Here is a 25,593-nt window from a genome sequence, read left to right as displayed (position 1 = left end):
CTATGTCAACATTTTTAACATAAGTGATTGGGTCATACAGGAAATAATGCAAGTAAAAGTGTATATGATAGAGGCCGGACTCAGTGGCTCATGCCTATAACCCCAGAACTTTGGGAGGCCGAGGTAGGTGGATCACCTGAGGCCAGGAGTTCAAGACCAGCCTGGCCAACATGGCAAAACCTCATTTCTACTAAAAAATACAAAAATTAGCTGGGTATGGTGGCACATGCCTGTAATCGCTTAAACTCGAGAGGCAGAGGTTGCAGTGATCCGAGATCATGCCACTGCACTCAAGCCTGGGTGACAGAGCAAGACTCCGTCTTAAAAAAATAAAAAACTGTATATGATAGGGTTGCTAGGTCATTCTTATTTCTCTGAATACCATTACCTTCTTTCTGCATTGGAAACAAGTTCTGGTTCTAATGGAAAGGATGGCCTCTTGGTGCTATCAGCACTTCTGCTGTTGTAGATGTGTTGGTCTGGGCACATGTTGATACATGTGGAGCATATGCCAGTATGAGCATCTGCTGATATGAGGTGTGTAGACATGAGCACAGAATTCTGGTGGACCCACATACATAGGAGTTGGGCAAGACTCAAAGTAAGCACAAGCAAGTAGACACACTTCTTGTGTGTCATGGGAGTGGGGTAGCAATCATGAATGTTATGTGCAAATGAATTGCAAGGCATGAGGGAAACAAGCATGCCCGTATCTCCTCTGCTCACATGCGTGCTCCATTGTCCCACTGGACTTCACTCACAGCACACAAGTTCAAAGATAAAATATTAAAAATTTCAAGATGACAGAGCTTTTAACCACCAAGTGCAGTGCCCTTCTGAGAGTGGCCTGCTGGGACTGCGCTTGTCGTATGCCCATGAAGTCAGCCCTGCTTCTGGCTACTCTCTTGGAGCATTTTCACATTCTCGACATTGTCTTAAAAGGTGGGCCCCATACTGAGTGTCAGTTTAGCAAGGTTGGGTAGAGTGGGAGAAGGATCTCATAAAACTTGGTGGTTTTACTTCTGCTAATACCAGTATCATGTTAATTTCTTTTTCTTTTTAATCCAGAACTTTCTCTGGCCCATCAAGTCCTTGCTGCATACATTTCTCATTTCTCAACCTTATATTTTTCTTCTGAATTAATTAATAGTCTTTGGTAAGACCATGCTTGATTCCACTTTGTATCCTAGCCCAAACCTAACACAGGGCATGTGCTTTACACTTGTTGCATTGATGGATTATCTTATTCAGTGCTCAGAAGCAAATATTCTGTGGTGGCAGTTCTACTGTCATTCAGTCATGTATTCAATTATCTATTCAGTTACAAATATTTCTGGTGCATCTACACCATGCCAGGCCCTCTCTCCTTCCCTTTCAGGCCTCTTCCTCATTCCTCTCACCTTTCTCTTTAGATCAAAGTTGAGGAATGGTGATGACATCAACATCAAGGTGCAGAGAGATTACTGCTATATTTTCTTTTTTTTTTTTTTTTTTTTTTTTTGAGACAGAGTCTCACTCTGTCGCCCAGGCTGGAGTGCAGTGGCCGGATCTCAGCTCACTGCAAGCTCCGCCTCCCGGGTTTACGCCATTCTCCTGCCTCAGCCTCCCGAGTAGCTGGGACTACAGGCGCCCGCCACCTCGCCCAGCTAGTTTTTTGTATTTTTTAGTAGAGACGGGGTTTCACCATGTTAGCCAGGATGGTCTCGATCTCCTAACGTCGTGATCCGCCCGTCTCGGCCTCCCAAAGTGCTGGGATTACAGGTTTGAGCCACCGCGCCTGGCCAGATTACTGCTATATTTTCATCCCACTTCTCTTAAATTTCTTCCCATTTTTACTAGCCATATACTCCCTTTTAATTGGCAAATTTGTCCTCTTAATAGTCTACCCTCCTTAGTGTGACCTGCAAGCTCAATGAAATATGTTTTTTATAGAACTTAGTTATTAGCTAAAAGCATTCGAAGCACTAGCCCAAAGCAGGGTGATACTCAAAATACTTTAAAATTGGTACTGTACAATGAGGAATTGGGAGGACTGGGCCCAGGGCTCAGGGTAGGAGCACTCAGGGGCTCAGGAAAGCAACTGTTTACCAAAGAAAAAGAAGTAGTTAAATAAGTTAAGACTAGTACAGCTGACCGGGCATGGTGGCTCACTCCTATTATCCCAGAATTCTGAGAAGCTGAGGCAGTAGGATCACTTGAAGTTAGGAGTTCAAGACCAGCCTGGGTAACATAGTGAGACCTGTCTGTACAAAAAATAACTAGCCGGACACTAAAGCCCGCCTGTAGTCCCAGCTACTCAGGAGCCTGAGGCAGGAGGATCACTTGAGCACAGGAGGTTGAGGCTGCAGTGAGTCATGATCATACCACTGCACTCTAGCCTGGGCAATAGAGCGAGACCCCCATCTAAACAAACAAACAAACAAAACTAGTATAGCTGTACTCACATATACCCACTGGCTAATATCAGGCAGGTACTACAGTAGGCTTCTATTGACACCCCTGAGGGTTCTTCTTGCTTTCTGCAATGGTACAAAACCAATAAGAAATCTCTATTAGAACTATTTGGCTGGGCATGATGGCTCACACCTATAATCTCAGCATTTTGGGAGGCCAACGCGGGTGGATCACCAGAGGTCAGGAGTTCAAGACTAGCCTAAGCAATATGGTGAAACCCTGTCTCTACTTTAAAAATACAAAATTTAGCTGGGCATGGTTGTGGGTGCCTGTAATCCCAGTTACTCAGGAGGCTGAGGCAGGAGAATCACTTGAACCCAGGAGGCGGAGGTTGCAGTGAGCTGAGATTGTGCCATTGCACTCCAGCCTGGGTGACAAGAGCAAAACTGTGTCTCAAAAACAAACAAACAAACTACCTTAATGGTTGTCCTTCTTAATGCAGCAGCCGGATCCCTAGTAGAACGCCATCCACAACAATGTCTTTAACTCTGGCTCCCTTTAGCAGTATAAGCGAGGAACAGGGTGTTGCTGACAGGCCTAAGGAGTGGAAGAGGGAGATGGAGGAAAAGAGACAACAAAGAGAAAAAAGGTATGAGGGGAAGAAAATAAGCCATCTGCCATTTCTCAGGAGCAGCATGGTTTGCCCGCATCCAGTTGTACGCAATTGAGTTCATGAAGAGCAGCTGTGTGGTGGCAGAAAGGGCCACGGCCTGAGGGAAGAAAGACCTGTGCTCACGTGTCAGAATAAGTTGAGAGTTATCCTGGGCAACCACTTATCTTTTCTGAGTCTCGTATCCTCCCTTTAAATGGGTAGGACATCTTCCTCCCAAGATGCTTGCTGGTATTCACTGAAGTAAAGTTAATAGAAGTGCATGCAATTAACATTTATTAGTGTGTCACACACATTAAATATTTATGGAATCTATACACAAAATGAGTGTGAACTTAAGTAAATACAAATGTAATATGAAAACGTTTAATGCCTTAATGAATCAAGTAATGTAACATCTACTTTCTCTAATCTTCCCTGGAAATAAATCCTACTTGTCTGATGGGTGTGTATTTTTCTAAAACCAAGTTGATCTTAATTTGTACCAGAAAATGCCCTGTGTGTAAGGAAGTTAAGCCCTAGAGATAACTGTAACAAGAAAAAATAATATTTTGAATGAAAAACCCATCCCTTTTTTTCTTTTTTTTTTTGAGACAGAGTCTTGCTCTGTCACCCAGGCTGGAGTGCAGTGGCATGATCTTGGCTCACTGCAACTTCCGCCTCCCAGGTTCAAGTAATTCTCCTGCCTCAGCCGCCCAAGTAGCTGGGATTACAGGCGCCCGCCACCACGGCTGGCTAATTTTTGTATTTTTAGTAGAGACAGAGTTTCACCATGTTGGCCAGGCTGGTCCTGAACTCCTGACCTCAGGTGATCCACCCACCTCGGCCTCCCAAAGTACTGGAATTACAGGAGTGAGCCACCACACCTGGCCAAACCCATCCAATTCTTTTACCTCCCACATGACTGCTCCCCTCTCCTCTGCCTCCTCCCTGCTCACCAGCTCTGAGTTGGTACCAAGTGAGAATCAGAATCAGCTGATTCTATACATTTCCAAGCAGAGAGAGTATAACATATGCCTGTGCTCATCCTCTCACTCATTTCCTTTCTCCTCCTCTTCTCCGTCCCTCCTCTCCTTCCTTCCCCCTTTCCATTGCCTTCAGAGCCATCATTATCATCACTGGTATTTTTAAGTACTGAAGTGGTGCCAGGCACAGTCTAGGTTCTTTATATGGATTATCTCAACTCCAATTACTTTGTCACAAGCACACTATTGTTGAGCATATTAACTAAACAAGCTTACTGTACTGCTACTGTAATTAGAAAGTGAATCTTAAGTAGCATATCTTAACACTATTAAAATAAACCAGTGGTTCACAACTGGAGATGATTTTGCCCTTTAGAGAACATCTGTCACTATCTGGAGACATTTTTGGTTCTCATAGCTAGAGGGGATGCTCTAGTTAGGGGAGGCCCTGAGCATCCTTCGATGCACAGAACAGCCCCCCACTTCAAAGAAATATCTGGCCCAAAATGTTAAGAGTGCTAATGGTGATAAACCCTGAGATAAACTAATTTTTTTTTTTTTTTTTTTTTTTTTTTTTTTTTTTTTTTGAGACGGAGTCTCTCTCTGTCGCCCAGGCTGGAGTGCAGTGGCCGGATCTCGGCTCACTGCAAGCTCCGCCTCCCAGGTTTACGCCATTCTCCTGCCTCAGCCTCCCGAGTAGCTGGGACTACAGGCGCCCGCCACCTCGCCCGGCTAGTTTTTTGTAGTTTTTAGTAGAGACGGGGTTTCACCGTGTTAGCCAGGATGGTCTCGATCTCCTGACCTCGTGATCCGCCCGTCTCGGCCTCCCAAAGTGCTGGGATTACAGGCTTGAGCCACCGCGCCCGGCCGATAAACTAATTTTTATAGGGATTAGAAAAAAATGCACCACTAAGAAAAACTTAGGTTGCCATTAACTCTTTTACATCAAATTATACAATTTTTAAAACAATTTTCACACCTTGCTGCAGTCATGATAACTACATTTCTTTCTTTTTTTTTTTTTTTTTTTGAGACGAAGTCTCACTTTGTTGCCCAGGCTAGGGTGAAGTGGCACAATCTCAACTCACTGCAGCCTCTGCCTCCCAGGTTCAAACAATTCTGCTGCCTCAGCCTCCCAAGTAGCTGGGATCACAGGCATGCACCATCATACCCGGCTAATTTTTATATTTTTAGTAGAGACGGGGTTTCACCATGTTGGCTAGGCTGGTCTTGAACTCCTGACCTCAGGAGATCTGCCCACCTCGGCCTCCCAAAGTGCTGGGATTATAGGCGCTGCCACCATGCCTACTGGCTAGGCATGGTAGCTTACACCTGTAATCCCAGCTACTCAGGAGGCTAAGGCAGGAGAATCGCTTGAACCCGGGGGACAGAGGTTGCAGTGAGCCGAGATCGCGCCACTTCATTCCAGCCTGGGCAAAAGAACGAAACTCTGTCTCCAAACCAAAAAAAAAAAAAAAAAAAAAGACATAAAACAACTACAAATCAAAGCACATTTATCTCCATAAAGTGAAGAGCAAAAAAGTAGGGCTGTTAGCCTTATAAAAACATAATTTTCTTAACGAAAAAAATGTTACTAGCTCAGTGAACAATGGCTTCTTTCATAAGAAAACTGGGAAAATATCATTGTTTTGCAACTTTTTCTCTTTAACTCTCAATCTTGCTGGCTATCCTTAAACTAAACCTGTTTATTATCCTGTAAGGTGAAACTTTTATTTCCCATCTTACCTTCCTTGAGTCAAGGAGTTTCTTCAGCATTGTCAAGGTAGATTTAAAACAAAAGTTTAAAATCCTCTATTTCAGACAAAGATCAGCCAACAACAATGAAAAGCCAACTATTTACTTAGTTTTCTTTCATTTCTGATACTTAACCTTACATTCTTCTATCTAATTTATTCAATGGAGCATTTCCCCATACTATGTCTTTCCTTCAAGTAGTGTCCATCGTTTCCTAGCGTTCCTAAAAAGTTTGTTGTCCCCAAAATTTTGTTATGCTGCTTTCCCAAAAAGCGTATGTTGTCTCCTAAGATCAATCTCTGTAAACATAGCCCAAATCCCAGTTCTTGATGGCTTTTACACCGAGCTGTTTTCAGGTCCACCGCCTGCTCTGGGCTCAGCCAAGTTGGCTCAGTATTGTATGTGCCTAAAGTTGCCTGGAGACATCCTGGTGCCAGGAACAAACTTCAGGCATTTCAGACTTCATTGTTTATTTTTAAAGTCCATATTCCTTTTATTGAAGAACTCTTCTTCCTCTCTCTTCTCCCAAAAAATCATTCAGCTTTCAAAACAGGGCTCATTCTAGAGCCACAAAGTCTTGTTTACCCTGGAAACTTGGCCAGCAGGTTTTGAATTCTGAACAGTATACCCTACTTAATGGGAGACGTTAGAAGGAGAGAAAATCACTTTCCCAGAAGTGTGCAGCTAAAATTCTAACTAATCTACTTTTAAAATTTGAAGTGATTTCTTCCTTCCTTATTTTATTATAAGGAAGGCTGAAGACCATTGGTGATGACTTTCTAAAGCAGTCCAGGCCTGTTTTTGTAAGCACGTTGTCTCTTGCTGAAGGCCTTCGTCCTCGCTCTAGTCTTTAGTGCTTCCTACTTTTGTCCATTCACCAGTAGTTCATATTATATTTGAAAGGAAATTTTGATAAGATACTTGCTGTACTGTATTAATTGGAAGTATATGTCAGCTCTGAAGAGACTGATGATTTCCTTCTTGGCGTTCTGCTTGTGATTGTAGATGATATTACCAAGTAAATATTGGATCCCTGCATTTGGCAACAGCCCCCAATTATAAACATACTCCAGATGTGATTGAAATAATCCAAAGTATGATCTAACAATGAAAAGTGTAAATATGAATGTAACTTTCCCCACAACTACTTTGCTTAATATAAATAAATAATTTTAGAAAGACTTAAAGAAACCCCAGATACAATCTAGGCTCTCTTTTTCCATGAAACTGAAGCATTAAGTATCACCATTTAATTCTTATTTCTCCCATTTTTCCATAAAGATGTTTAAAAACTTCTTCCACTTGGAGTTTATCAGATGCCTAAACAGTTCTGTCTGTTCCAACCGTGTCTGCCTTAATAACAACTATATTCTGCAGTTTGTCACCTTGCTATTAATTCTAATTCTCTAATAAAAGACCGTTTCTTGGGGTTTTATCGTGATATATAATATCTAAAGTCCAGATCCCTTAAGATTTTTCTTTGTGCAATTTTCTTTTTCAGCTCAGAAAATGGAGAAAGCTAAAGAACTTCTTGCCCTGTAATAGTCTCTTTCTATCGAAAAAAACTGCTAAAGAGCCACATCTTAAAAGAGCATGTCAATCATCCCCCGAGCACCTTCTTTTCTGTCATATTTTCTCTCTTTAGCTCTCTGTGGTGCCATCTTGACAACATATATTATCTTTTTCCAAAATTTCAAATCTGCTTGTTCTTTTATTTTTATAATGTCATATTATTTTCTTAGGATTTTAAGTATTTATGTCAAGTCTTCAATTATTTTTAAATGTCTGTTTTGAGTTCTCTTTGATATTATTGTTGTGGCAATATTATGAAGTTCTTGGGCTCTAATCCCCCTGTTGCAATGCCTGCTGGTTCTTGCTGATGGTAAACGGTTTCTGGGGCCACCACAACATATATACACTGTAGGGGCTCTGTTCTCATCATCCTCCATGTGCCCTTGCTGCGTGCAACACACAAGTTAAGAAGACATCTATGGTGTGCCTAATGGGTTCTGCCTTGTTTTATACATTTTTATCAGTAACTTATCTTTAATAGGGGTATTTTTTTCCTGTGGGAATCTCAGTAGAAATTGCTCTCCTGTTTTACATGAATTGTGCCAAGCATTCAGAGGGAATTATCAGGTATCAGGTATCAATTTTTTTTTTTTTTTTTTTGAGAGAGAGAGTCTCACTCTGTCTGGCCCAGGCTGGAATGCAGTGGTGCGAATCTTGGCTCAATGCAGTTTCTGCCTCCCAGTTTCAAGTGATTCTCCTGTCTCAGCCTCCTGACTAGCTGGGACTACAGGCATCTGCCACCACACCCAGCTAATTTTGTATTTTTAGTAGAGATGGGGTTGCACCATGTTGGCCAGGCTGGTCTCAAACTCCTGACCTCAGGTGATCCACTCGCCTTAGCCTCCCAAACTGGGATCCCAAGCTGGGATTACAGGCATGAGCCACCATGCCTGGGCCAGGTATCAATTTTTAAACGATTATTTCTTTTAAACAATGGAGGTTTCTGGACCCCTCAGGCGTTATCAACTCAATCATCAAATCTGTGCAAGGTACAAGGCAGTTTCAGTTTTTCAAGAGACTTCTCAGAAGTGACTCAAGCTTACTTTTCATTTTCTTAAGTAGGTAAATGATTGTTTTCCTTTTGCCTTTCTCTCACTGAAAGCACACCCCCTCAGGGATTCCTACTTTATATAGCGTCTCAGCCACAATAGGCAACTGTAAGTAAACCCGAGACTCCTCTCCTGTGCTCACATGGTTGTTTACCCCAAGTCCCTAGGTCAGTAGAAACTTTATACCCTGATCCTTACCCGCATGAAAAAATACAGGCAGCTACCTGTATTGATCCATATACTCAGCACACTGCTTTCAGATCCCTTCTCATTTTTTGCACAGGAAATTTCCTGGTTTTTCTTATAAACCAAGCTTTGTATTAAAAGTAGTTTTTGTTTTATTTTATCTAGTATATCTGGTGCTACAAGTACAAAAGATGTGTATACTTTACAAAAGGAAAGATACAGATAATAAATAACATTATGTCATCTTTCCAGAACCAAAAATGTTATATTGTTGAAATTTTAAGAAAAAATACTCCATACCACATACAAAACTTAACACAAAATGAACCATAGGTCTAAATGTGAAACATAAAATCATAAAATTTTTAGAAGAAGACAGGAGAAAAATCTCTGTGATGTTGACTTAGGCAAATTTCTTAGATAAGACACAAAAAGCATGAACAAAAATTTTAAAAGAAGATAAAATGGACTTTATCACTAAGCATAAAAAGCATAAACAAACATTTTAAAAGAAGATAAAATGGACTTTATCAAAATTAAAATTTTCTGCTTTTCAAGACATTCTTAAGAAAATGAAAAGACTATTTTTCTCAGGGGAAAAAAAGAAAATGAAAAGACAAGCTACAGACTGAATGAAAATATTTACAAATCTCATGTTTGCCAAAGGACTCGTATCTAGAATATATAATATATATAAGACATATATATGTAGTGAGTCTCATGACTCACTAAAAAAAAGTAATCTAATTTTGAAAATGGGCAAAAGATGTGTACCATTTCACTTTGTTCAAAGTTTCACTTTGTCAGTGAAAATATACGGATGATAAATAACATCATTAGTCTTTAGGGATGTGAAATTAAAGCCACAAGGAGATACTACCACACACTTGTCAGAATGACTACAATTTTTAAAAACCTGACAATACCAAATGTTGACAAGGATGTGGAGCCACAGGAACTCTTATACACCGCTGGTAGGAATATGAAATAGTACAGCCATCCTGGAAAACAGTTTGGCAGTTTCTTATAAAGTTAAACATACAATTACCCTATGATCCAGCAATTCTATTCCTACGTATTTACCCAAGAGAAATGAAAATATATGACTACACAAAGACTTATACACAAATGCTTATAGCAGCTTTACTATTTGTTATGGGTTGAATTACCACCTGTTCCTCACTTAATATGATGAAGTCCTAACCCCAGTACCTCAGAATGTGACCTTATTTGGAAATAGGGTGGTTACAGATATAATTAATTAACATGAAATCATACTGGAGTAGAGTGGGCTTTTAATCCAGTATGACTGGAGTCTTTTTAAAAGGAGAAACGTGAACACAGGCACAGATACAGGGAGCATGCCATGTAAACATAAAGATAGCCAGAGAGAGAGAGAACGGGAAAAGATCCTTCTTCCCTCATGACCCAGGGAAGGAACAAACCGGGGGTGGTACGAAGGCTGCTGCACAGCGAGCGGAGCCAGGGTCTGGACTGCAGCGCGTGCCCCCAGCTCTCCACCTCCACCTCCCGCTGCCCGCCAGGGAAGGCAGCCCAAGCGCAGCCCGCGGCCCCAACAGCAGCGCCATGGACGGGTGGACGCCTACATCGACAACCTCATGGCAGAAGTCCCTTCCGTCTGTCAGGACGCGGCCATCATGGGCTACAAGGACTCGCCCTCCATCTGGGCCGCCATCTCCTGGAAAACCTTCGCTAGCATCACGCCAGCTGAGGCTGGTGTCCTAGCTGGCAAAGACCGGTCAAGTGTTTTTGTGAATGGGCTGACGCTTGGGGGCCAGAAATGTTCAGTGATCCGGGACTCACTGCTGCAGGATGGGGAATTTTGCATGGATCTTAGTATACCAAGAGTACCGGTGGAGCCCCCACTTTCAATGTCACTGTCACCAAGACTGACGCTAGTCCTGCTGATGGGCAAAGAAAGTGTCCACGGTGGTTTGATCAACAAGAAATGTTATGAAATGACCTCCCACTTTTGGCGTTCCCAGTACTGCCTTCGTCCCTCTCTTGCCCTTTACCGCCCCCTACAGCTTTGCATCCCCCTTCTCTACCCATACACCATTTTATTTGGGGGACCATTATCCCACACCCCTTATTGCTGCCAAAACCACATGGGCTGGGGGACAGGGCTGATGCCCAGACACGTCCCCCTACCCATACCCCTTCTGTGTGTGGTTGGAAAACTTTTTTGGGGGAATTTTTTTTCTGAATAAAAAAGATTCTACCAAAAAAAAAAAAAAAAACAGGAACAAATCTTGCTGGAACCTTGATTTTCGATTTGTAGCCTTTAGAACTGTCGAACAGTATATTTCTGTTGTTTAAGCTACCCAGTGAGTGGTACTTAGTTAGGGCAGCACTAGCAAGTTGATATAATTAGTCCAAAATTGAAGACAACCCAATGTCCACTAACCGATGAAAACACATTATGGTACCTCTATGCTGTGAAGTATGGCTTATTAATGCAAAGAAACGAACTACTTGTAAGTGCAACAACATGGCTGACTCTCAAAAGCACTCATGCCAATTGACATAAGCCAGCAACAAAAGGCTACAGTCTATATATGTTTTTATTTATATGACATTAAAGAAAAGGCAAAACTGTCAAGACTAAAATAAGATCAGTGGTTGCCAAGGGCCGGTAACTAGGGGGAGGGAATTGGCTACAAAAAGGCACAAAGGAACTTTTAGGGGCAAAGGAATATTCTGTATTTTGATTATGGTAGTGGATACATTATTGTAGATATTGGTCAAAACACATACACCTAAAATGGGTGAGTTTTAGATGTAAATAATCCTTCAATAAACCTGACTCCTAAAAATTATATTACAAAAAATACAAAGATGGAAGCCAAAATATCATATATTCTCATTACCTAAATATAATCACTATGAACATTTTGCTATATTTAAATCTAGCTTTTATATAGATAATATATATTTAAAAGTATAGGGTGACATTGTATATCAAGTTTTATGATTTACTTATTTCATTTAACAAAATATTGTAAATAACAATATTATTCTGAAATTTTACGTCTGACTATTTATTTCATAGGGTATAGATATGCTGCAGTTTCTTCAACCAATGCCCTGTTGTTGAAAACTGGGGGTTGCTGGGTGCAGTGGGTCACATCTGTAATCCCAGCACTATGGGAAGCAAAGGTGGAAGGATTGCTTCAGCTGAGGAGTTCAAGACCAGCCTGGGCAACATAGAGAGACCTTGATCCTACTAAAAATTTGAAAAACAAAATCAGCCGGGCATGGTGGCACATACCTGTAGTCCCAACTACTTGGGAGGCTAAAGTGGGAGGATCACTTAAGCTCAGGATGTCGAGGCTGCAAGGAGCCGCGATCCCACCACTGCACTCCAGCCTAGGCGACAGAGTGAGACTCCGTCTCAAGCAAACAAACAAACACCTGTGGGTTTCCTTGCAATGTTTTGCAATAATAATGCTTCAATTAATCTCTTTAAAGCTTAGTTGCTATTTAATCTATAAAAATGGAATCATGATTTTTGTTAAACGAGAGGTATCATATATTAAAATTATTAATTTAAAAAGTAATCTATTTCTTAATATAATATATCCCATTGCTATACTTTTTTTTTTTTTTTTTTCAGAGACAGGGTCTTACTCTGTAACCTGAGTTAGAGTGCAGTGGCCGGGTCATAGCTCACTACAGCATCGAACTTGAACACCTGGGCTCAAATGATCCTCCTGCCTCAGCCTCCCATGTAGCTGGAACTACAGGTGCATGAACCACCGCACCCAGCCCCCATTACTACATATTTTTGAGAGTTGTCCTCTTTTTGACTTATACTTTCCTGTGGCAGAATTTAGAAAGGCTGAGTAGTATAGTGAAATAACATAGGTGCTGGAGTCATGGGACTTGGGTTTGTGCTGAGTAATGAGAAAGCACATTAGCTTCCTCATCTGTAAATTGGTGAGCTTCTCTCTTGCCTACCTCCACTAGAGACAGGCCGTAAACGCTAAATAATTGCTTTATCATTCTCCTTTGTAGTAAGGATGGCCAGGTGACACAGTTCTGGCCAATGAAAAGTCTGTTGAGAGGGCCAGGTGTGGTGGCTCACGCCTGTAATCCCAGCACTTTGGGAAGCCAAGGCAGGAGGATTGCGTGAGTCCAGTAGTTTGAGATCAGCCTTGGCGATATAACAAGACCCATGTGTACCAAAAAAAAAATTTTTTTTTAAATTTAGCTGGGCATGGTGGCATGTTTCTAAAGTCCCAGCTTCTCAGGAGGCTGAGGTGGGAGGATCACTTGAGCTCAGGAGTTCGAGGCTGCAGTGAGCTATGATCACACCACTCCACACCTGCCTGGGTGACAGAGTGAAGCCCTGTCCCTAAAAAAAAAAAAAAAAAAAAAAAAAAAATTTAGAAAACAAAGTCTGTTGGGAAAGCTTTTGCCTTTTAATAAAAGCAAAGATGCCCTGGTGCCTGCTCCTTCCCTTCCTCCTCCTTCCAGTTGTGAACACAAGTGTAACAACTGGAGCAGCTGTCCCACAGCCAGGTGACATTCATGAGTGTAAGTGGCTAACATGGTAAGAATGGTGACGTGGAAGGTCTAAGAGGCCTGGATCCTTGAAGACACTGTTGGTCCTCCCGCACCAGTCCCAGAATGCCACCTCCAGGCCTCTTTTGAATGAGGAAAACAACCTCCATCTGTTTAAACCAGGTTTTCTGTTACTTGTAGATTAAAGATATTAGAGCTAATATACCAATTATTGTGAAGGCAAATGAGGTATATACAGGACGGTGCTTTATAAAATGGGAACCAATGTATTGCTGAACAATTAAATATAAAATTAGGCCGGGCACAGTGGCTCACGCCTGTAATCCTAGCACTTTGGGAGGCCAAAGTGGTCAGGATCGATCGAGACCATCCTGGCTAACACAGTGAAACCTCGTCGCTACTAAAAATACAAAAAAATTAGTCAGGTGTGGTGGCGGGCGCCTGCAGTCCCTCAAGTTCAGCTACTTGAGTTCAGCTACTCAAGAAGCTGAAGCAGGGGAATGGCTCAACACGGGAGGCAGAGGTTGCAGTGAGCCGAGATTGCGCCACTGCACTCCAGCCTGGGGGACAGAGCCAGACTCTGTCTCAAAAAATGAAATGAAATGAAATGAAATGAAATAAAATAAAATAAAATAAATAGCAGGCTGACTGGCCAGGCACGGTGGCTCACACCAATAATCCCAGCACTTTAGGAGGCTGAGGCAGGAGGGTCACTTAAGCCCAGGAATTTGAGACTAGCCTAGGCAACAGAGTGAAACTCCATCTCTATAAATTTTTTTTAAAAAAGTTCTTTTTAAATGTTGTCTTTCTACTTGTGATCTGTTTTTTTTCTCTCCAAGCTTCTCATTCATCTAGAGTTTATATTACATTTCCTATACTCTTTCAACATTATTTTCAATTGTATAATGCTGTGATTATTTTTTAAAATGTATATAATTAAACCAAAATATTCTGTGCATAATTTTTTTTTAAATACAAAGATTTAGTTGTCTTATTCAGAGAGATGTGTTGTAAAACAGTACCACGCCTGTATCATTTAGATGATCAGACACCTTTAGAAGAGTCAGATATCCCAAGTGACTGCTTCCAAGTGCATTACTTTCCTGAGCTAGGAATTTTCATTCCAATTCACTAGATGAGAAGTGTTGGAAACACAGGTTGATAATGTTTTCAGGATACAGACCCCCACATATATTGTAATTCATGTTAAACATGAAAAAGACTTGGAGCAAGTCACTAGCCCCTGAATCTTGGTTTTCTTACTTGTAAAAAGGGGATGTATACAGACTTACCCGAAAGGATACTATAAACATGATTAACTAATGTCAATAAAGCACTTGGGTACTATATTTACTGGGTGCTGGTGACACAGAAGCTTAGCTTCCACACCAGAATAGGCGTCTGTCTACCTCTTCATTCCTAGGCACAGCAGTTCAGACGCCCTGTTTTTAAATTACCACCCATTGTGTGAGCTTGGATAAAGTGTCACTTTTTCCTCTGTAAAATATTATGATAATAATAGTACCTACTTTATAAGAGTGTTATGAAAGATTAGTGAAGCAATCCTGGTAAAGTGCTCAGCGTGGCTCCTGGCACATGGATGTGCCTAATAAATGTCAGCTATTATTAGCGTCATAACTTGTGCCTTTTCTGCTCTGTTGGCTCTTTCCCTCTAGCATATAAACACCTTAAGTTTTTTCCACCTAAAATAAATAATATCCCTTCGATATTACCTTTTATTTCTTTTTCTCCTTCAATTTATTTTTCTCTGGTCATATCCTCCACTTCGGCTTTGGCCACATACACATAGCCAACGTCAATGACTAAGGAGTCAGTAATATTCACCTGACCAAGGTGTAGGAGCAAGGAAAGCATGTGGCCTAGAAGAAGCGCATGAGGTTATGAGCCAGGGTGTCATCTGTTCAAATCTTGGCTCTGCAACTTTCTAGGTGTGTGACCTTAGGCAAATTTCTTATCATCTCTGAACTTCAGCTTTCTCACCAATAAGCTAGAGATAAAAACATCTGCCTTGCAGGACTGCAGTGAGGTTAAAACGCATAATGCACATAAAGTATACAGCACAATGCAATGCACAGTAAGAAATAATTATCACCAAAAATATAAAGTTCATTGCAACTTGCAATCTTGTTGAGGTGATAAGACTGATGCATGAAAAATGATTTGAGAGCAAGTTGAGAGGTGTCTGTCGCCGCCTTTAAGAACAAAGAGGGAGTGTGTGTTGAAGCCTTTGACTTCACTGAAAAAAATAAGTTATTAAAAAAACAACTTTGTGCCGGGCGTGGTGGCTCATGCCCAGGATCTCCCAGCACTTTGGGAGGGCAAGGTGGGCAGATCACCTGAGGTCAGGAGTTCGAGACCAGCCTGGCCAACATGGTAACAACCCACCTCTATTAAAAATACAAAAATTAGCCAGGTGTGGTGGCCCATGCCTGTAGTCCCAGCTACTTGGGAGGCTGAGGCAGGAGAATCACTTGAACCCAGGAGGCAGATTCCTAAAAGAGTGCAGAATCAACACTAAATGTTGCAGAGAAAAGCATATAAACTATTTTTAAGATTTTAATCCAAAGTTATATTTAACTTGGGTCCTGTTAGGTGACTTGGTCACATTATGTTCTTTGTTTATTTGTTTGTTTTTGTTTTTAGCAGATTTACCTTTTCAATTCAGTCTTGCTGGTGCTAATAGCAAAAATCATTCTGAATTTCCTGAGCATAGGCTGGCTAGATTCTGCAAGACGAGGAGCTCGGTAGGGAGCTAGCTGGACCGGAACTATAACCACAGATAATCTGCAATGCACACAGTTCCCAGGAGGATGCTCAGAGGCCACTGACATGAAGACGTCTCCTGATTTTCCACATCGGATGTTATTTCACTTTTACATAGACCAAAGAGCCACAGAGAAGATAGCTCTTTCTGTTGAGATAATCCCCTCCCCAGCCTGAGAATTGGATCTAACCTACCCGAACTGGATTTTTTAAAGGACACACTGTTCTCACGTAAAGCCAAATAGCTGACTTAGAGTGACTGTGTGTGATTGCCTCCTTGGCTGTCTCTCATCATTTAATTTTGCTAGTGGGAGATCACAGTTCCATCTTCAAAAACAAATTATATTGTAATGCTTTCTTAATTAAAAACCCTTTGAGTCATGCTTACTGAAATCTGTTACATGGATTTAACTGATCTGCAGGGAAGAGATTTTCTGTTCTCTGTGGAATTGAAGAACTTAGAAAGGAAATGAATAGATGAAAATGTTCCAGTCATGAAATCCCTCCCTTTAATAATACTTGCCACAATGAAGTATTATCTACTGGTAAGTTTACTTAACTTCAGTCAAATCAGAAGAACTAACCAGTCGCTCAGAGAGCCCAGGCCCTGGGGAAAAGTTGCGTTCATACCCAGCTCCTATAGTTACCAACGTTTTTCTTTGAGATGTAGAAACTGAATTTCCTTAACAGTAACATGGAGAAAATATGAACCATCTAGTTGGGTGGTTGAAAGAATGATAGATATTTCATGTGTCTTCACGTGTGAACATACGTTTTAGGAACAAGGAACTATTCAATGAGGTAAAGCAGTATTTTATCTATTTGTGAACTTTCCCAAAAGCCAAAAGGTTTTGCCTGGGAGGCAGAGGTTGCAGTACATCTTCACACCCCCCAAGCCAGTCCACATTTCTGGCTAGGGACACTTTCCAACACGTTACTCTTCAACACGGCACTTTTAATATGTATTGATTGAAAAAATTTACGGCTGGGCATGGTGACTCATACCTGTAATCCCAGCACTTTGGAAGGCCGGGGCTGGTGGATTACCCGAGGTCAGGGGTTCAAAGCCAGCCTGGCCAACATGGAGAAACCCCATCTGTACTAAAAATACAAAATTAGCTGGACATAGTGGTGCATGCTTATAATCCCAGCTTCTTGGGAGGCTGAGGCAGGAGAATCACTTGAATCTGGGAGGCAGAGGTTGCAGTGAGCCGAAATCACACCATTGCACTCCAGCCTGGGCAACAAGAGTGAAACTCCGTCTCAAAAAAAAAAGAAAAGAAAAAGAAAAAATGTATATTCACGCATGACCTGCGCAATTAAGGCTCCAGGCTCTAACACCTGCCCAAACGGAACACCTGTTCATCTTTTCTTCTCCCATTCACCCCCACAAATACAGTCTTTGAGTGCATTTAAGAAAAAAGTATATTTTTCTTTTTTGATGCAAGCCATGAGAAGCATTTTCTCATAGAAAAGTGTAAACGGGCCAGGCGTGGTGGCTCAAGCCTGTAATCCCAGCACTTTGGGAGGCCGAGATGGGCGGATCACGAGGTCAGGAGATCAAGACCATCCTGGCTAACATGGTGAAACCCCATCTCTACTAAAAAATACAAAAAAACTAGCTGGGCGAGATGGCGGGTGCCTATAGTCCCAGCTACTCAGGAGGCTGAGGCAGGAGAATGGCATGAACCCGGGAGGCGGAGCTTGCAGTGAGCTGAGATCCGGCCACTGCACTCCAGCCTGGGCGACAGAGCAAGACTCCGTCTCAAAAAAAAAAAAAAGTGTAAATGGTAAGGAGAGCCCTAGAAAAAAAAAAAAAAACATAAAAGCCTATTTTACCTATGCTGTTGCTATGTGGCCACCATGTACACTATTATTTTTCCTATATGTGAGTGAGAAGGGAAGCCCAAGTCATTAGGAAGTTGTCTCCATCTTCCCTTTATCTCTTTTCACCCCACAACCTTTACCGACAACCCTGGAAATATCTTTTCCATGCCTAGCACAGTGTCAGGCACACAGAAGGCCCAAGCATGTTATTGAATGTCCCACACTTTTTACCTCCATGGTAAGAAACATACTGCCTAAACACAGTGAGAAAGAGATTACTTTTAGGCACTGAACTACAGTTGATGATGATCCTTTGCCTACCCACATCTCCTTCTAAGGGATTCTTCTTTGCCTACAGATCTTTCTGCTCTAAATAGGCCCTCATCCCTCTCCATAAAACATAATTTCACGCATCAAAGTTGAGTTTCTGTCCCAGGGCAGTGCTTCAGTTGCCTACTGGACAACTTCCTGCTGGTATGGTCACTTGAAAGAAGGAGCTCAGCCAATAAGCGCTCTTCTAAGAAGGGGTTTGGGAAACACAGAAGCTGGGTCAGTTAACGGAGGAAATGAGCTGAAAGGTCACATGCGGGAGGTAGGCTCAGGGCTGGGGTGGCCATCAGGGACTACAGCTGAAGTCAGCAGCTAGATATTGGTGAAGTGGAGAATGGAGTTGATGCTGAGAAACATTCTGTAAACCAAAAATAAAATTCTAAGCCCTCCAACTGGCTGAATGGGACCACGGGGATTCCAAAGAAACCTGAAAAACTAACCTGAACTAAGACCACCAGAAGGAGGAGTCAGACATGCTTTATTATACCCTCCTCCCTTTAGAATTTAGACACAACTGACAAACATTAACATTAAAACACAGATCTGAAGACCTACCAAATGAACTCTTTAGCAATAAGATACCAAAATCCAACCTGACTCTAGTATAGCATCACATGACAGATAAAGAAGGAAATCAAAATATTTTACCCCAAAATATGTTTCTTTGCCATATTTTGGAATGACTATTTGCATCTGTAAAAAATCTCAATTAATGTAACTAGGTATTTCCCCTTCCAGGTCCTCCCAATCCCAAAGAGATTAACTAAATCTGGCACCATTTAAGGTCTGAAAAGAGACATTTATCATCTATTCTTTCTAAAGCCTGCTACCTGGAGGCTTCATCCATAACAAGAACCTTGGCTTCCACAACCCCTCTTATCTTAATCCCAAGTATTTCCTTCTGCTGACTTCAACTTTAGGGAAAGCTTAACTCTTTTAACTAATTGCCAATCAGGAAATCTTTTAATTCCACCTATGACCTGAAAGCCCTTACTCCCTTGGGTCTGGGCCAACCTAGTGTGTACCTCACTTGTATTGATTGATGTCTTATATCTCCCTAAAATGTATAAAACCAAGCTGTTACCCAACCACCTTGGGCACATGTTCTCAGGACTTCTTGAGGCTGGGTCATGGGTCATGGTACTCACATTTGGCTCGAATAAATCTCTTCAAATATTTTATAGAGTATGGATTTTCTTGTCAACAAGAACTATGCTGAGTGAGACTTTGCAGCTCCTAAGAGACAGGGAGAATAGTGGACTTGACCTTTTTTGAAAGGCCAGTTTCTGTTTTGGTTTTGGAGAATACTTACTATACTACACAAGGAGGTGTTTGGGTCATGGGTGTGGATCCCTCATGGCTTGGTGCTATCCTAGGGATAGTGAGTTCTCACATGATCTGATAATTTAAAAGTGTGTGGCACCTCCCCCCACCCCACTCTCTTTCTCACTCCTGCTCCTGCCATGTGAGATTCCTGCTCCCTCTTTGCCTTCTGCCATGAGTGTAAGCCTCCTGAGGCCTCCCCAGAAACAGATGCTGGTGCTATGCTTCCTGTACAGCCTACAGAACTGTAAGCCAATTAAACCTCTTTTCTTTATAAATTATCCAGCCTCAGGCATTTATTTATAGTAATGCAAGAATGGACTAAACCCCCCTTCACCGTCACACTCTTTCCCATTTCCCTAAAGAAACTTGAAACATTTCCCTCAAGAAACTCTGTACCTTGGAAGTAAGATGGGAGAAGCTCTGTGCTGCACCTAAAGGAGATTACTGCCGGCAGCCTTTGCAAAGACTCAGAACGAGTCTGTAGCTGCCCTCAGGTTGGCCCAAGACTCGACCAGCGCTGGGTCTCCCCACAGCTGCTCATAGTTTCCACTCTGGCCCTGTACAGCATAGGACACATAATCCCACACCACAGGGCAAGTCCGAAGCAGATGTCCTACATATGTTTGGGCAAATCTAGTCCTCAAGTTGTTAGTCAATAGATTGGGTGAAAGAAAAATATCTGAAGAGCCTCCATAAAGTTTTTTTTTGTTTGTTTTTTGTTTTTGTTTTTGTTTTTTTTTTGAGACAGAGTCTCATTCTGTCGCCCAGGCTGGAGTGCAGTGGTGCAATCTCAGCTCACTTCAACCTCGGCCTCCTGGGTTCAAGTGATTCTCCTGCCTCAGCCTCCTGAGTAGCTGGGATTACAGACACCCGCCACCATGTCTGGCTAATTTTTGTATTTTCAGTAGAGACGGGGTTTTTGCCATGTTGGCCAGGCTGCTCTCAAACTCCAGACCCCAGGTGATCCGCCTGCCTTGACCTCCCAAAGTGGTAGGATTACTGGCATGAACCACCATGCCTGGCCTAAAGTTCATTCTTGAGGGCTTTCCTCAAGAATAAACAGCATAAAATTTAGAAATTAGATGGCATTAGAAGGCTGTATTTCAGCTATATGATCAGCTATATATATAGTTACTGGGAAAATTGTCAGTACCAAAATGGAGTCGCTTATATCAAATCCTAACAAAATAGAGTCACGAGGCCAAGAGGAAAGGGCCCTCACACACATATACCCTATAACAGGAACTGTGACAAGACTTTTCCAACTGAACTTTCCTGTTAAGCCACTTCTATGAAGACCCTTTTGTAGCCATAGCCAGTACCACCAACGAACAAACGCCACTACCTGCAATAAGTCCCTATAACCTATGATATTTGTTTCCAAACAGTTTACGTGGACTTCTCCTTTTTGCCTTTAAAAGTTTCCCCTTGCTCAAACTCCTCAGATGCACCAGGGGTTTGCCATATAGCACACATATCCCGAATTACAATCCCTTGCTATTCCTGAATAAACTCTTTGTTTTGGGGAGTTGATCACGCTGTAGCTCATTTTAGGGTGACTCTCTCTCTCTCTCTCCATATATATATATATATATGTGTGTGTGTGTGTATGTATAGTCATATATAGTATATATGTGTGTATATGTTTAGATATATATATATAGTTTTTGTTTATACACACACACACACACACACACACACACACACACACACACACATAGCTATGTGGACTATCTATGTGACCTTAAATAAATCAGCTGATTATTCTGATCCACAGTTTCTCCACTTGTGAAGGAAGAATTCTGATCTTTATTCAGTTTACCTCAGGGCTATCGTGAAATGAAATGAGATAAGCAATATGAAAGTGTCCTATAAACTGTCTAGCCTCCATTCGGATGTATGTCTTTGGCAGGATGATAAAGAATCAGGAAGAAGGAGTATCCATGTTAGCAAAGTGTCCAGGCTGTGTCTGCTCTTATATTAGTGACCAACGTTGCTCCGGACAGAAGCTATTCTTCAGGAAACATCACATCCAATATGGTAAATCCATCAAACAGGAGCTAAGAAACAGGAATGAGATGGGCACTTGTCCAAGGAAAAATGCCAGGAGAGCAAATAATGATGAAAACTAAACTTTTCCCTTTGTTTTTAATTTCAGGAAAAAAATGATGAGGACCAAAAGTCAATGAATAAGGAAAACAGCTCAGAGAAAAAGATGTTTCTAAATTGGTCATTAAGTATTTGTTCCTTGGGAAGAGACCTCCATGTGAGCTTGACGGAAAAATGGGAAAAATGTCAAAAGCATGATCTGATCAGATCCCAAAGTGGATTATTATTTTAAAAACCAGATGGCATCGCTCTGGGGAGGCAAGTTCAGGAAGGTCATGTTAGCAAAGGACATAACAATAACAGGAAAATAAAAATTCCCCAAATGCAGGAGGAAAATGGGGACTGGGAAAGCTTTCACAACAGGGTGATTAGGCAGTTGAGCATGTTTGCAACACCTCCCGTCTATATCTGGGAACACAAAAATTGACTGGGCTAAGGCTGCATTTTTAAGGGAAATATGAAAAACTGAGAGCAAAACAAAAGACACGGTTAAAAGGCAACTAGAACTTTGTGAGCCTTCAAAGCAGCAGCGCCCCTTGGCAGGGACCCTGAGGCATTTGCCTTTAGGAAGGCCAGTTTTCTTAAGGAATCTTAAGAAACTCTTGAAAGATCATGAATTTTAATCATTTTAAGTATAAAACAAATATGCGATGCATAATCAGTTTAGACATGAGTCACAATTTTATAAAGTCAGGCATAAAAGGATACTGTGTCCCAGCTCCGGATAGGTTAGAAATCATTAGAAATCACTGTCTCCCCTTCCTCACTTTTTCAGAATGATCTGTCATGGCCCTCACACACAGGCCCGATGTGTCTGACCTACAACCAAGTCTATAACCCAAGAGTCTCAACCATTGTTAACATGTCATCTCAGTAGGTCCCATTACAAATGCCACCTCCCCTGTGCATCCATCCCGCTCCACAGGAAGTCTCCCCACTCTAGATTTCTGCCTCACGATGTTACAGCCAGAAGCTCCATGGGGGTGAGGCTCTGTGTCTTACATATACCCGTATGCTCTACATCTCGGCTCACTACAACCTCTGCCTCCCTGGTTCAAGCAATTCTCCTGTCTCAGCCTCCTGAGTAGCTGGGACTACAGGCACACGCCCGGATAATTTTTGCATTGTTAGTAGAGATGGAGTTTCATCATATTGGTCAGGCTGGTCTTGAACTCCTGACCACAGGTGATCCCCCTACCTCAGCCTCCTAAAGTGCTGGGATTACAGGTGTGAGTCACCGCGCCCGGCCAAGGGTGGGTGTTTAATAATGAATGACTTGAATGGTTTACTAAACCAACAGGGAAACAGCCAAAAGCTGTGATAATTTCAGGGATTCCTGGGATGGGGAATGGTGCCATGAGCTGCCTGCCGAGTCCGAGACCACTGGTCCTCATCACTTCCTTCCCTCAGCCTCATTTTCAGGCTAAGTTACCATTGTATTCCCCATGCTTTTGTGGTAAGCCTCCACATCATTACTGAAATAAGAGTATACATAAACTAGTTCCATTTGGGGCCATCTGTGTGTGTGTTTAGGGGAGGAGGTTGTATCCCAGAGACTCCTTGAAGCCCGCGGCAGAGGTTTCCTCTCCAGCTGGGAGAGCCCTGCAAGCACCCGGGGTCCTGGGTGTCCGGAGCAAACTGCCAGCCAGCGCCACTGGTTGTTTTGGTTTCACTCTTCAGGGGCCTGTTGCTTTCTATTTCTGTGTGAGCCATTCATTCATCCAGGCATTCATTGACAACTTATTGAGTATTTATAGCTGCCAGACACCAGAGACAAAATGGTGAGCAAAGCAGTCACTGCCCTACCTTCGTGGAGGTGACAGTTTCTCATGGAAGACGTGCAGAAGAAAATTAATAGCCAGCCAACTTAAACCCAGTGCTGAAAGAAGGGAAATAACCACTACCTTGAAGAACTGTGTGCAGTATCCCTTAACAGCCACAGGGCTGCAGTTGGCCTGCCTCATGTCCCGTGAATGGTCCTGGTGCATCTGAGCTGGAGACTCCTTGGCTCCAGGCTGCAGAAAGGAAATGGAGATGGAAACTAGTCTAACGGAGAATCTGGAGGGGACAGTGTTTCCTCACAGGGAAAGGGGCCTCCACGTCCAGGAGAATTCCAGGAGGTGGGGGCTGCAGGGATTGGGGATGCTGGGGCTGAGCGGGTGCTAAAGGCAGGAAGGTGAAAAGGGCAAGGCTGAAGCTGCCCAGATGTTCAGTGCCGTTCACGGGGTTGGGAGTTTTCCGTTGCTTCCTGTGAGCCTTTTTTTTTTTTTTTCCCCTTTTCTCTGCTTGGAGGAGAATAAGTCTATTTCATGAAGGGATGCAGTTTCATAAAGTCAGCTGTTAGAATTCCGGGGTGTGCATGGGTTTTCCTTCACGAAGGCCTCTATTTAATGGGAATATAGGAAGCAAGTTCATTTCCTAGGCCATTCATTTATGGGAGAAGTGACTGGAGTCATTTCTTTCATGTCTTCTGGCCAACTACTCAGCCCTTTGGTGGACTTGGCTTATGCAAGACGGTCAAAAACCTTGCAATCAGGAGACTTGGTTTTCTTTCTGGTTCGGGCCATTTGTTGGCTGTGAGACCATGGGCAAGTCTCTCTCCTTCCCTGGGCCATAGTCTTCTCGGCTGTAAAGACCCTTGCAGCTGTCGTGTTCGGTGAACACTTCCCTGTGATTCTCTGTGAGGGGGGATGTTGAGAGGGGAAGGAGGCAGAGCTGGAGCAGCTGAGCCACAGGGGAGGTGGAGGGGCACAGGAAGGTAGGCAGAACCTGGGCGATCCATCAGTCCTCACTGATCACATCAGACTCCAGGACTGAGAGCCACAATGCTTCAGGAAAGCTCAATGAACCCAACAGCCACATTTTCTTTCACTAAGCATATACAATGGCATTTGCCAAGAACCAAAAAGGATGCAGAGACTAACTGGTGGTAGCTTTTGCCTGGCATTCAAAAACTGGGCCAGAGCAAGTGGAAAATGCCAGACATTGTTAAACTTTTCACCCTGACCAGCACCCACGCAGCTCAGCAGTGACTGCTGACAGCACGGAGTAACCTGCAAAGCAGGGGAGAAGAAAAAGAGAGGGGTAGTGTATGGGCAAAAAAGACAAAGATTCATTCAAGGGCGGTGGGAACTGACCACAGGGATTATAGGCCACATGATCCCGGGTTTTAGGAGGCAGGGCTATATTGTGGGGGGAAAAAAAATCAAGGGAAGTCAGGAGACCCAATTTCTAATACTATATTTTTCCTTTACAGAGTAATTCTGAGCAAGTCACAAGGTAGTAATTGGAGGCTGTAAGATTACTTACATTTCTCCTTATTGGAAACTCTCTTTCTTTTAAGAGAAAGAAAACATTCCTATGAGTAAAGCCAAACAGATTCAAGCCTAGATCTTGCTGACTATATGATTGGTTTTTTGAAAAATCATTTTGACGATGTTCACTATCTGATTCAGAAAGTGAGAATGGTACCCTTTGGTCAGCTGTAAACAGACACCCATTTGTAAATGTCTCGAGTTTAGGCTTAGCTTCAGAACCAATCAAATAAGAATAGAATCTTTAGAGCAAACTGTGTTTCTCCATTCTGGAGGTGAGTCGGCCAGGGCAGATTGGAAATATTTACTTCACAAGTATTGACATTATTGTTGGTATTAACAACATGCAGTTGCTCAAATGCAAGCATTATTTTAAGTGGCTTAAAGTTATTTCCCACAGTTTTGGTATATTTATCGGCTATTGCCATTTGCTTTTGGTTTTTCTCTTTGGGTTTATTAATGTAAAGCAGGGATTATTAACCTACAGTCCAGAAAGCCTGTGAATTTGAATGGGGAAAAAATTACATTTTTATTTTTACCACCCTCTAACTAAATTTAACATTTTATTTCATTGTGAATAAAGCCATAAAGTCAAAGAGTTAATAACAGTACCTGTGATTTTGTCATTACTGATAGAAATCACAGACATTTTACACTACATTACAGTTGTTGCAGATACGTTGTAAGTGAAATATCATTTACACTAAAAACTGCTTTGAAATTAGACCTCCTGCTGGATCTTGTTTTTAACGTGTTAACAAAAC

The 25,593-nt window shown here is 42.2% G+C and overlaps 1 pseudogene; it reads left to right on the top strand.

The window, feature by feature from the left end:
• Positions 1-2,930: 2,930 nt before the first annotated feature.
• Positions 2,931-10,856, top strand: LOC105484927 (uncharacterized; annotated as a pseudogene).
• Positions 10,857-25,593: the final 14,737 nt, after the last annotated feature.

The sequence above is a fragment of the Macaca nemestrina genome, chromosome 1, assembly GCF_043159975.1.
Source record: "Macaca nemestrina isolate mMacNem1 chromosome 1, mMacNem.hap1, whole genome shotgun sequence".
NCBI lineage: Eukaryota > Metazoa > Chordata > Mammalia > Primates > Cercopithecidae > Macaca > Macaca nemestrina.
This window is presented reverse-complemented; position numbering and strand designations above follow the sequence as displayed.